This window comes from Rhinoderma darwinii (assembly GCF_050947455.1).
Source record: "Rhinoderma darwinii isolate aRhiDar2 chromosome 3 unlocalized genomic scaffold, aRhiDar2.hap1 SUPER_3_unloc_11, whole genome shotgun sequence".
In the NCBI taxonomy this organism is placed as follows: Eukaryota; Metazoa; Chordata; class Amphibia; order Anura; family Rhinodermatidae; genus Rhinoderma; species Rhinoderma darwinii.
In genome coordinates, this window is record NW_027461736.1 from 322,005 (window position 1) to 336,302 (window position 14,298).

Sequence of the window (14,298 nt, forward strand, 5' to 3'; positions counted from 1 at the left end):
TATTTATAACGGACGACATCCTAAATCTGATTGTCCACGAAACAAATTTATATGCCACTCAATATATAAGGCAGAAACCTTCATCCACCCATGCCAGAGATTGGACGCCCACCAATTTGCAGGTACTAAAAAATTTTTTGGGGCTCACCCTAAATATGGGTATTGTCAAAAAGCCCTCCATTAGGTCTTACTGGTCAACAAGACCCGCCCAAGCCACCCCAGTATATTCTGCAGTAATGCCCAGGTCTCGTTATGAGACAATAATGAAGTTCCTCTACTTCAATGACAACGCACAGGCCCCCACAAGTACCGATGCAAACCGGGATCGGTTGTTCAAAATAAGACCGCTAATAAATTCCCTCAATAATTTAATTCTGCAACTCTACACCCCTGAGCAGAATGTAAGTGTGGACGAATCCCTCCTCAACTTCCATGGAAGACTTCGCTTTCGCCAATATCTACCTTCCAAAAGGGCAAGATATGGTGTTAAGCTTTATAAACTGTGCGAAAGCGGGTCAGGATATACAACCGCCTTCAGGATTTATGAAGGGCGGGACCGCACAATAAATGTTCCTGGATGCCCCCCTGATCTTTCCACCAGCAGTAAGATTGTGTGGGAGATAATGCAGCCTCTGCTTCACAAGGGGTACCACCTGTACTGTGATCATTTGTATTCCAGTGTGCCCCTGTTTAGGCATTTGCATGCTGCAAGGACTGGGGCATGTGGTACCATGCGCAAAAACCGGATTGGTTTTCCACAGCAATTAGTGGGGAAGCGCATTGTAAAGGGGGACTCCTCTGCTTATGCATCTGAGGAATTGCTGGCGGTCAAGTTCAGGGATCGCAAAGACGTGTATGTGCTAAGCACGATTCATACCGCAGGAACAGTGGCAGTGAGGGAAGAGGGGCAACATCGGACAAGCACAAACCAGTGAGCGTGTCCGAATATAACAAGTACATGGGGGGGGGTGGATTTAAGCGACCAGGTTTTACAGCCCTATTTAGTAAAACGCCAAACTAAAACCTGGTACAAAAAAGTGGCCATTTATTTGTTACAGGTGGCAATCCACAACTCATTTGTGCTCTACAAAAAAATCAGAGGCAGAGACACATACCTGGATTTCCAGGAGAAAATTATTGAAGGCCTCATATTTGATATTCAGGACACCCGAGAATGCCCCCAGTCTGAGGATGTCACGCGACTGACTGAAAGACACTTCATCAGTCGGATTCCCCCAACACCAACCAGAAGCAACCCCTAGAAAAAGTGTTGCGTCTGCAGAAAAGACGGGCACCGCAAAGATTCCCGATATTTCTGTCCATCATGTCCCTCGCAACCAGGCCTGTGCATTGAGCCATGTTTTAAAAAATACCACACTGTTCTGAATTATTAGATTTTAGTTAATTAGTTGAAAATATATTTGCCCTACTCCTCACCATCTGCTAGGGTTCTGTCCTCAGGCTTTCTTTCTGATACCTTTAACATCACCAACGGGACTCGTCAGGGGTGTCCTTTATCCCCGATAATTTTTGCTATGGTCATGGAGCCTCTGGCCAAAAAAATGTGTTCAACTGCAAGTATTTATGGTATTCAGGTAAACCAATATACCCACAAAATAGGTTTATATGCTGACGATGTCCTTATATCTTGCACGCAGCCCCTCTCTTCCTTGCCGTCATTGCAACTAGTTCTCGCAGAATTCGGCAAAATCTCATATTATAAAGTTAATGACACCAAATCTCAAATCCTGAACATTGGTATAGATCAAGCGACCTGTACGTTACTTGCTTCTCAATTACCATATTCATGGCAGGACGGCTCCCTGACATATTTGGGTATATCCTTAACGAGTCCCAGCTCTCAAATGTATGCTAGGAACTATCTTCCCCTTCTTCCCAAGATATCTCATCTTCTGGGCACCTTTTCTAAACCTATGATCTCCTGGGCAGGTCGTACGGCTATTGTTAAAATTATGATACTTCCTATTATTTTGTATGTTTTCCGGGCAGTTGTTATACCTGTTCCTGTCACCTTTTTACAAAAGTTGCAACGTTTACTTACCAATTTTATTTGGGCGGGCAGAAAGCCTAGGATTCGCGCCTCCACCATGGTTCGACCTTGTTCTGGTGGAGGGATGGGGGTCCCAGATATGAGGAAATACTATGTCGCTTCCATTCTCTCCCATCTTCGACATTGGTGGAATAATAACTCAGATCTAAGGTGGGTTGCCATTGAAAGAGATCTAGCCAGGGTACCTCTCATCTCATTGTTACGCTCCAGTGAACAGAACCCAATGAGTTTCTCAACCCGCTTCTCTACATTAGCTGCTTCTATGGCAGCTTGGAAATTTCTGCACAAATGTACACCTATCGAGGATTACAAATTGTTGAAATTTTTACCGCTCAAATACCTATCCATTAAGATTCCAGACATATCCTTCCAAGGATGGGAAGAAGTGGGCATCTCCCAGATAAATCTTCTCCTGGACTCCACAGGTCTCGTTTCTTTCCAACATCTCAGGAATACGTATGGCATCGCGAATCAGGACTTTTATAAATTCCTCCAGATCCGACATCTTTTACAGTCCTGGTCTCCTGACTCTCCGACTATTCCCAAAGCAGCCTTCGATTACTATAACAGCTCATCCCATCAACTAAAAGGTATTTCCTTTTTTTATACTGCTCTCCATAGACCTCAACTCTCTTTGAAACCTGGTCATTTTTTGGTGTGAGAAGAGGAGCTCAATACTACTGTCTCAATGGAAGACTGGATGCAGGCCATCAGAGGCTCAAAACAAGCCTCTCATAGTTCATCACATTGGGAAACTGCTTTAAAAATTATGATGAGATGGTATAAAACGCCTGCACAAATCTCCAGGTTTAACCCATCCTACTCTCCACCTTGTTGGCGTAACTGTGGTGAGAGGGGCGATTTCCTTCATGCTTGGTGGAATTGCCCGCGGGTATCTGAATTTTGGAAGGTGTCTTTTTCCTTAATATCTAACGTTACTCGCTGCACAATCCTCCCGTCTCCGGCTCTAGCTCTATGCTTCATAGGCATTATGGACATCCCGCAATCCATGAGGACGATTGTGGGACATATAATAATGGCGACTAGAATTATAATAGCTAGATCCTGGAAGTCCCCGTCACCTCTGGTTCTTCAGGAACTCACTAACTAGGTGCGCTTGGATTGGTTAATGGAAAAAATGTTGGCAATACGAACCTTCCGATACTTTGCCTTTGCCTTACGTTGGTCTCTTTGGTCAGATTTTGTAGACCAACTCCCTGATATACGCTCGCAAGCTCCTGTGGTATCTGTCTGCTGAGATATTTCCATTATATTTGTTTTTCGATTCTGGGAGGTATAGTTTCTGTCTCTCTGCATATAGGATTTAGACCTAATAATGTTTGCACATTCTGTTAGCCATAATATCTGTTTGACACTCAATAGATATGTATAACATTTACACTCCTTTTCTCTTCAGCAGTCACGGTTTTCTTTTTACTGTCTGTTTGTTTCTTATTGTTCTTCTGTAATTCTGTACTAATGATGTACCTCATTATCCTTTGGATTAAGGGTGTGAGGATTGTTGTAAACACTCATGTTTTGTTTTTTTTCTCAAAAAATAAAAACTTTAATTGGAGGAAAATATATTTGCCCTAAATTACATTTTTATTTTTCCCCTGATTTTACTCCAAGGGTGAGGGAGGGAATGGGTGGGGGGTGGATGTCATGTTTGCATATTCTCTAAAGTTCATCTGCTGGAGAGCTCCATTGGCATACACCTGCAATTTCTTATTTTAGAAAACCCAAAAAAATAAATTCCCATTATACCGCTAGATGAATATTTTGGGATCTCGGCTTCAAGAGCAGATATTTTGGACGTGTTATAGAAACTCTGTTGAGTTTTGTAAAACCAGCTTTGAAAAAAGGCGATTTGTGAAATAAGCTTCTTCTATTGTCCGCCCTCCTACTTCTCTATGTGATAAATAAGGCACACATATTTGGTATCCCCGTGCACGGGAGAAGTGGAAGAATGTGAAAGGATATACATTTTGTCCGTGGTCTATACCGTGTGTGAAAAATGCTGGTATAAACTGTCGCATTTGCTAAAAAAAAAGCGAATTTTATTTTGTTCCATCTTATTCAAGAAACTTTCAAAAGAAAACTGGACTTTCTAAAAATATGATAAACCCCTTGAAGAAAACCTTGTGGGGTCTACTTGTGTGAATGAAGTAATTTATGGGGTGTTTCTAATCTTTCAGCAGCATTAGGCCCCCCAGAAAACAGTATGCGGCTATAAAATCAAATGCAGAATTCCTGGACCGAAAAGGCCAAAAAGCCTCCTTTTATGCCAAGCCCTGGCACATGCCCGCACAGTGAATAAGGCACACATATTTGGTATCCCCATGCACGGGAGAAGTGGAAGAATGTGAAATGGGATGAATTTTGTCCATGGTCTATACCGTGTGTGAAAAATGCTAGCCTAAACTGACGCATTTGCTAAAAGAAAGCTAATTTTATTTTGTTCCATCTTATTCAAGAAACTTTCAGAAGAAAACTGGACTTGCTAAAAATATGATAAACCCCTTGAAGGAAACCTTGTGGGGTCTACTTGTGTGAATGAAGTAATTTATCGGGTGATTCTAATGTTTCAGAAGCATTAGGCCCCCCAGAAAACAGTATGCGGCTATAAAATCAAATGCAAAATTCCTGGACCGAAAAGGCCAAAAAGCCTCCTTTTATGCCAAGCCCTGGCACATGCCCGCACAGCGAATAAGGCACACATATTTGGTATCCCCATGCACGGGAGAAGTGGAAGAATGTGAAAGGAGATTAATTTTGTCCGTGGTCTATACTGTGTGTGAAAAATGCTGGCATAAACATTTGCTAAATTCTTGCATTTTTTTCCAATTTTGCCCTCTTTAGAGAAAAAATTAAAATGATATATACTGACAAATGCCACTAAAACAAAGCCCTATCTGTCCTTTAAAAAGAGTGTAAAATTCAAAGATGAACTTTATTCACCTGCTGAGTTATAGTCATCTAAAGAAGCGCATAGCAAAATTGTGAAATTTGCTCTGGTCATTTAGCTGTAAAACAGCCTAGTCCTTAACCGGTTAAGGGAGGGGGCCAGAGCATCTGACGGACTGCTGAGAACTCTATGGGGGATAACTCCCCCCCCCACAGAGGCATCAGAGTTAGTCACTCAGACCCCCCATGCAGTATAATTTCCCCCATAACACCCTCAGTAGTTATTATACTGCACGCGGGAGGGGTGTCTGGCTGCTTCAACTATAACTAAAGTTTAAAAAAAAAAATTGACACGTCACACTGACATATCAGAAGTTTAGATCGGTGGGGGGTCCGAGCACTGGAATCCCTACTGATTGCTAAAATGAAGCGTCAGAATTGCTCGGGCTCGCGCTGTGCCACTTCGGCTTTTCTCAGACTGGTTTACGGGCTCAAAGACTCTCAGCGCACTTCTGCCTCTTCATTTTAGCGATCAATGGGGGTCTCAGTGCTTGGACATCGACCGACCAAAACTTCTGACATGTCAAAAGTTTTTTAAAAGTTTAGTTACACTTTAAAGGAAAGGTGTTATAATTTTTATTAGGGGAGTTCCAGTGTTAGCTTTTCTGGCACTCAGGACCTCCCCGATGTGCCACAATTATTAATATCTATTAATATTTGTGGTGCATCTCTAAAAGAAAAAAAAATGGTCAAAGAGATTTGTGTGGGGGAGTTTTCATTTTAATAAAAAAAAAATCCTATGTATCTGTGTTTTTTTTAATACTTTATTAGCGCCTTAGTAATGGCAGTAGTCTGATCGTTGGCGTCCATTACTAAGGTGGGGCTAAGCGTTAGCCCACATTATTAACCTCGATACCCACCACCACCAGGGGTGCCGGGAAGAGTCGGGTGCAATCCAGTGATGGCCGGGTACCGGGGCGGCCGCAGGATGGTATTATCAGGATTGGAAGGGACAACAACCGTGGCCCTTCCCACCCTGGTAATGTTAACCTGCTGCTGCTATGTTGTAACTGGCTGGTTGTGAAGAATGAGTGGGACCCCATGTCATTTAAAAAAAAATAATAGAGAAAAACGACATGGAGTCCTCCCCATTTTCATAACCAGTCAGATACAACATAGCAGCAGCAGGCTTGCATTACCAGGGTGGGAAGGGCCACAGTTCTTGGCCCTTCCCAGCCTCATAATACCAGCCTGCGGTCACCCCAGTACACGACCATCACTACAGATGGTCGGGCACTGGATCGTGCCTGGCTCTTCCCGATAGCCCTGGTGGTGGTGGGTATCGGGGTAATGATGGGGGGTTACTGCTAGTCTTTTTACTGCCGTCAAGCAGACAGCGGTCATTACTAAGGCAGTAGTAATAAAGTTTTAAAAACGTAAAGACACATAAGAAAACATTTTTGTTGACAAAAAAGCTCCCAGGGGGCGTGGCTTGGTTGCCGGACTGAATGGCCGCTTGAAAACTCGGCTCCGCACTGCCTTACCGACATTCAGTGACCACTTAACGCCTGATAACTCTTCTACACCCTGATTTTGCCGTACCGGAGGATAACACCGCCAGGCATGCCCAGAAGAAGAAAATCGGTGTCCAGACCAGCGAAACTGCTGGATTTCTATTTCCCTCACGACCACCAGAAGGTCCAAAATGGCGCCGATGCCTGCTCACAAACGGGTTCACTCACCTCAGCTCCGGGATCCCCGCACGCCACGACTCCACCTCGCAGGAGCAGTTCTGTCCCGGCTCTGTCGCCTCACACTCTGACAGCCTCTCCTCATTCTCGAGAGACGGAGTTACCTCCGACCCTGGTGTTGCCGGAACTCAGAGGCCGCCATCTTAGGGATCAAACACGTGGCACCTCTTCTTCCTCAACTCCGTCTCCTACATCCAGGAGTCCTGCGAAAAAGCAGAAGAGGGGCCCACGCCTCTCTCAGACTTCTTTGGGGCCGGACAAAGACGGACACGATGACGAAGGTATGTCTTCAAGATCCCCAGATGTTTTAACTGACATGCCATCTTCATCTAACCCTGTCACAGAACTTAACCTTAAGACCATGTTGCAAGCTCTGCAGCAGTCTCTCTACTCTGGATTCGCTCATTTACTTAAACCTATGTCGGAAGCGTTACACGCAGTGGAAGATAGGGTTCAACATGTTGAATCAAAAATGAGCGTCTTTGCAGCCTCTCACAATGAGCTTATAGATGCCCATTATGACCTTGAAGCTAACTTTTCACAAGTGAAAGCTAAAATTGCCGACTTAGAAGACCGCTCCCGACGTAATAACGTCAAATTTCGAGGTATCCCTGAAGACATAGCAGCCAAAGATCTGACTCATTTTATCCAAGATTTTGTCAAGTCTGCACTGCCTAAATGCACCTCTAGGGACCTGATCATTGACAGAGCCCATAGGGTTCCCAGACCTAAGCATCTAGCTGATGATGTTGCAAGGGACGTCCTGGCCCGCTTCCACTTTTTCCACATAAAAGATAACTTCATGAATGCCGTCAGACAAAAGGAGACTCTTCCTGCGCAATACAACCAGAACTCCGTATATGCAGACCTATCTGCTGTCACTCTGCAACTTAGGAGAGAACTTTCCCCCATCACTACTGCTCTGAGAGATCACAAGATCCTATACAAGTGGGGTTTTCCAGTGCGTTTATTCATCAACAGGAATGGCTCCATGCACGCAATCAGAACCGTTAGAGACGGAGCGCTGCTCCTCCAACAGTGGGGTATTTCCGTTTCTGTAGTTCCCCCAGAATCTACGAAGAGAGCTCCCCCACAACCTGTGAAAGATGACTGGCGAGTGATCAACCTCCGTAATCGACCACGACGTTGAGGTAGATCCTACGGCAGGGGCGCTGCTGGGCTCTTTGAGGCCTAGAAATCCGGTTCACAAGCGGACTGTTTCCCCCCGCATATGTCTGAACTTCCCTGTTGTTCAGACCTTCCTTTGAGAAAGTATTTGAATGCTTTTGTTTTGTTACTGTGAGTTTTTTGCCTGTTTATTGCAGCTATCTTTATCTCATATATACTTGTACCGCCATCAAAGTGCATACCTGCCATTAATTACTATAGTATATCATTTCTGTAATGGAAGGAGTATGATTCTTATGTCTGAGGGAGCTTATAGTCAGCAGACCGTGCTCTTTTATAATGGCTCTTAAAATTGGTTCTCTAAACGTAAATGGCCTTAACAGTCCACATAAGAGGGCGTATATGTGGAAGGAAGCGCAACAATTAGCATGTGTGGTTCTTTGTATACAAGAGACTCACTTTTTGAAACAAGATGCTCATCGCATCAAACACCCTCAATTTCCCTATGTCTTCCAATCACACCACTCCACCAAAATCCGAGGTGTGCTGATGGCTATAAGAAACTCAGTTGCCTTTCAAGTAATTGAATTGTTTGCTGATCCTAACGGTAGATATATTTTCCTGATTTGTCTGATTAACAATGTAAAATATTCCCTGTTAACGCTGTATGCACCTAACACTCATCAGATGAGATTCCTACATAAAATCCACAGATTGATTTCCAAACATAAACAGGGACAATTAATTATATGCGGGGACTTTAACGCTGTTATGGATGTTGACATAGATACCTCTTCACATTCTCGTCTCTCAAGAGTTGCCCTCGGTGATTGGTTTTGGGGGGAGGAGCTGTACGATATCTGGCGTATGCAACATGGTTCGGAACGAGACTACTCGTTTCATTCCCAAGTACATAATAGCTACTCTAGAATTGATATGTTCATAATAGATAAAACTACACTTCTTTTGTCTCAAGCCCCAGACCCCACACCCCACCTATCTACTGCCCATCTTACCTTATCTTACATTCACACAAACCCATTCATACACCTATACACCATATAATGATAACAGAAACACATAACTATAACCAAATACCATACTATATACATAAACACGAAAACCTAAGATTGGCCGCTTGTAAGCCCTTTTTTCTGTCTCCAAAAAGCTCAAATAAAAAACCTACTTGTGCTTACTCAGCCCATCACCAGAGAGGAGAGAGAGGAAAACCCCCCCTAGAGCGCCAGTCCAGAGGCCAAAGCCACCCCAACCACCACCCCGGTCCCTATCGCTAAGCCTATTCAGCTTGCCCTATCTCTATCTCCTATTACCTTATAAAGTAATCTGTCCCTCCTGCTGTCCCTATCGCTATTTCCCGGTGTCATGGCCAGCTGTAGACCCCTACCCCCAGTATAATACCCAGGGGCACATTCTCCCCTCCCCCTGAATGTTGGTTCAACGTAGGGCACCCTAGAGTTAAAGCCCCTCCAAAGTCGAGAGGCCTTGGGGGCACCCAGTCTCTAAACCTCCATGGACCGGACCTTCACCAGGTCACCCATGATATTCCTAGACACCTAGTCCAGAAAAATGTTAAACTGAGTCGACACTAAATACCGTGCGTTCCACGTGAAATACCTGAACATTAAACTAACTAAAAAAGAAGTGCAATGATCCCTTCCACCCAGGTCTCCGAATGCCCCATAGGCCCAACCAGCGTAGAAGAGGTTGGTCAGACCGGGCCAACCGATGGAGGCACCCACCCGTTTGTAAACCTCTGCATTGAAGGGACGCTGAAGCAAGAAATGGTCCATGCTTTCGAGCGAGTCACCGCACTCCTCCCGAGGACAACCTCTTTCATCAGAGTTTCTGTTCTTCAGATTGCCCCTTACATACAGCCTCCCATCGCCAAGCCAGATCCCAAAACTTCTTGGGAATCCTCACAGAATTTAAAAGTTTTAATCCCACTCTGAGGTTCCTACTTGGGCAGTCCCTGAGCGCCAGAGGCTTCTGGAAGCAGGTCAACAAGACCTTTCTGTCAAGAAATTTTCTCAACATGGTCTTGATCTCCTATGCTCCCACACCCCACCGACGAACAACCTTCAGAACTGGGGCAGCATAAGCCGGGAGGTGCCCATGGGGTGTACTCAGGTGTTTCGCTTGGCCTTCTGTCTCCCATTCATGGAAGAAAGCCCGAAACCATCCCCTGCAGGAGGATATCCACAGAGGAGCTCTTTCTCTTTCGAAGAGGCTCGCCAAATTGATTTTAATGAAGGTGTTCACTGGAAACACCACTGGGTTAACCATACCTAACCCACCTAGTTTCCTCGGTAGGTAAGCAACCTCCCTCTTGATTAGGTTTAAGCCTGTTCCCCCATAACAGTTGGAAGAACAGGCTATAAACCCGAGTCCAGAGAGGTTCTGGCAACATGCACACACTGCCAAGCAGGGCTGCCATCAGGAATTTCTGGGCCCCATACTGCCAATGAGTCTGGGCCCCCGCCCCCCTCGTTATTAGGAGGGGGGTGAAATGTAAAGGGGTGGGAGGCAGGGCACATTAAAAAGAAAACTCTTTGGAGGAGCAGGGCAGAGACAGGAGGTGGGTGTCGGAGGGAAAAGGGGAGAGACTAAGTGCCAGGGCTGGGAGAACTGAAGGTAGCAGTGGTAGCCAGGGGGGAGACACAACCTCACAGGTGCTCTGTGGAGTGACAGGGAAGAGACAAGAGACAGCGGCTCTGTGGGGGGCAAAAAGGGAAAGTGAGTGTGTGTGTGTGTGTGTGTGTGTGTGTGTAGGAGGGCAATATAAACAAAAATCATTGCACTGAAGCCCTATACACAGCAGAGTCACTCACCAAAATGTAGTCCCTAAGATCTCCCACCGCCACGGGCATGCCTGGATGATTCTTTTGCATTCTTTTCACACGCTGCACACACGTTATCTGTGTAAAAACCACACAACAAAATTAATTCAGACACCAAACCAGAAAAAAAATCAGATCCTAGACCAGACCTGTTAGGTAATTCAGACACCTTTCCACCAGAACCCTACCTGTGGCCAGAGTTTAGCATTTAGACTTTTATCTACAGGGGAGTGTGTGTGTGTGGCTCTATCTACAGGGGGCAGTGTGTGGAGCTATTTACAGGGGGGCTGTGTGTGGAGCTATTTACAGGGGGTTGTGTGTGGCACTATCTACAGGGGGGTGTGTGGCACTATCTACAGGGGGGGTGTGTGGCACTATCTACAGGGGGGTGTGTGTGGCACTATCTACAGGGGGGTGTGTGTGGCACTATCTACATGGGGGTGTGGGGCACTATCTACAGGGGGGTGTGTGGCACTATCTACAGGGGGTGTGTGTGGTGCTATCTACAGGGGGAGTGTGGGGCACTATCTACAGGGGGGTGTGTGTGGCACTATCTACAGGGGGGTGTGTGTGTGGCGCTATCTACAGGGGGTGTGGAGCACTATTTACAGGGGTTGTGTGTGGCGCTATCTACAGGGGGCTGTGTGTGGCGCTATCTACAGGGGGCTGTGTGTGGCGCTATCTACAGGGGAGGTGTGTGACACTATCTACAGGGGGGTGCGTGGCACTATCTACAGGGGTGTGTGTGGCACTATGTACTGGGGTGTGTGTGGCGCTATGTACAGGCGGGTGTGTGTGGTGCTATGTACAGGGCTGTGTGTGGCGCTATCTGCAGGGGGCTGTGTGTGGCGCTATCTACTGGGGGCTGTGTGTGGTGCTATCTGCAGGTGTGGGTGTGGCGCTATCTACAGGGGGGGGGGGGTGTGGCGCTATCTACAGGGTGTGGTGTGGCGCTATCTACATGGGATTGTGTGGCGCTATCTACATGGGATTGTGTGGTGCTATCTACAGGGGGCAGTGTGTGGCACTATCTACAGGGGAATGTGTGTGTGACGCTATCTACAGGGGGTATGTTCGGCACTAACTACAGGGGAGTGTGTGGCACTCTCTACAGGGGATTCCAGTCCAGGAGGAGACCCTGACCTCACTGGTCATATATGGACAGTGACCTCAGGGGCTACCTCTAGGAGAGGAATCCCCGGCCAGAGTGTTGTCAACTCTCTGGCCGGGGATTCCGCTCCTGGATGGGTGAATGGCAGAGCAGGAAGCTGATACTTTCCTGCTCTGCCATAGTATTCAATTGTATCCGCATCCTGTGGACGCAGATACAATTGAATATGGCAGTGGCTGAGACACGACTGGGACAGTTATTTGCCGGGACTGCCTCTGTAGATTCAGGACAGTCCCTGCAAATTCAGGACTATTGCTAACTATGCCTCCGGTATAAGCTTTCTCCCCCTACCCAGGTATACTCTCTCCTTCCTCTACCCCTCCCCATGTATAATTTCTCCCCTCCCTTCAGATATCATCACTTTTCACCCAATTATTACCCCCCCCCCCACCCCCATTGTATAATGCCTCCTCCAGTGGAGGGATGTCACGATACCAGAATTTGGACTTCGGTACCGATGCTTTGTGTAGTATTACGATTTCGATAACAAAGCGATACTTTGCCAACAGTAATAAAAAAACAAAACAGTTCTTCCATTTCTGATGTGGGGCACGAGGTGTGATGGTAAATTTAACCTCCATGTGCCTCACATTAATAGTAATTAACCCCATCATGTTCCTCAATTATAATGGGTTAATGTGTAAGGTACATGATGGGGTTAATTACTATTAATGTGAGGCACATGGAGGTTAAATTCATCACACCCCGTGCCTCACATTAATAAGTGAAAGAAGTTTTTATTTTATTTTTTAAAGCGTACACATCATAAATGCCGCAAAAAAATAGTTGTGCAGGTAATTACGGCCGCGCCAATACTGAATGTGTGTATTTTATGTATTGAGACTTATTTTAATGTGTTTTGTAAAAAAGGCGTATGTGTATTTTTATTTTATTTAACATTACTTTATGTTTTTACTTTATTTATTAAACTTTAATGTACTGGTATATATCTATATACGGATAGTACACAGGCAGTTGTTAGGACAGACCTGAGTATGCCCTAACAGGAAATATGGTAAGACAGCCCTGGGGTCCTTCATTGGACCCTGGGCTGTCTGCCCATATATGGTATGTCCCTCAATCGCGTCACAGGTATTCCTGTGACGTGATCCAGGGGCATCCCCCCTTCTTATTTTCCCCTGAATGCTGCAGTCAGCTGTGATCGCAGCATTCAGGGGAATAGCGGCGGAGATGAGAGGTTTCTTTGATCTCTGCCTTTATAGAGTGGGACTGCGGCTGTGTAATACAACCATTGCCCCGCCCCGCACGCCGTCAGCACGAGGTGATGCGGGCGGCGCTGCACTAATGAGCGGCGGTTCAGGCACTGAAGACGGAACATGTGGGGGTGTTTTGTAGTGCGCCCGCCATGTTCTGTTTTCAGTGCCACCGCTCATTAGTGCAGCGCCGCCCGCATCACATAATCCTGGCGGCGCGCACATGTCAGGACTCCGGAGCAGGGCCGTGACTGTATTACACAGCCGCAGCTCCGCTCCCATACATTCATGTATTACTATACTGAGCTGTGCGGCCGCACAGCTTAGTATCGAAATACATGAAATAACGGTATTGAACCGTTTGGGGGTGCACGGTATCGAAACAGTATCGAAGTTTTGATGCATCGTGTATCCCTACTCAAGTGCCATCCTCCCTCCATTATTATCTCCTTCCCACTCTAGCATAATTTCCCTCCCTACCCAATGCCATCTCCCTGCCCCATTATCATCTCCCTGCCCCCATTATCATCTCCCTGCCCCATTATCATCTCCCTGCCCCCATTATCATCTCCCTGCCCCATTATCATCTCCCTGCCCCATTATCATCTCCCTGCCCCCATTATCATCTCCCTGCCCCATTATCATCTCCCTGCCCCCATTATCATCTCCCTGCCCCCATTATCATCTCCCTGCCCCCATTATCATCTCCCTGCCCCCATTATCATCTCCCTGCCCCATTATCATCTCTCTGCCCCATTATCATCTCCCTGCCCCATTATCATCTCCCTGCCCCCATTATCATCTCCCTGCCCCATTATCATCTCCCTGCCCCCATTATCACCTTCCTGCCCCCATTATCCTCTCCCTGCCCCCATTATCATCTCCCTGCCCCATTATCATCTCCCTGCCCCCATTATCATCTCCCTGCCACAATATCATCTCCCTGCCCCATTATCATCTCTCTGCCCCCATTATCATCTCCCTGCCCCCATTATCATCTCCCTGCCCCCATTATCATCTCCCTGCCCCATTATCATCTCCCTGCTACATTATCATCTCCCTGCCCAATTATCATCTCCCTGCCCACATTATCATCTCCCTGCCCCCATTATCATCTCCCTGCCCCATTATCATCTCCCTGCCCCCAATATCATCTCCCTGCCCCCATTATCATCTCCCTGCCCCATTATCATCTCCC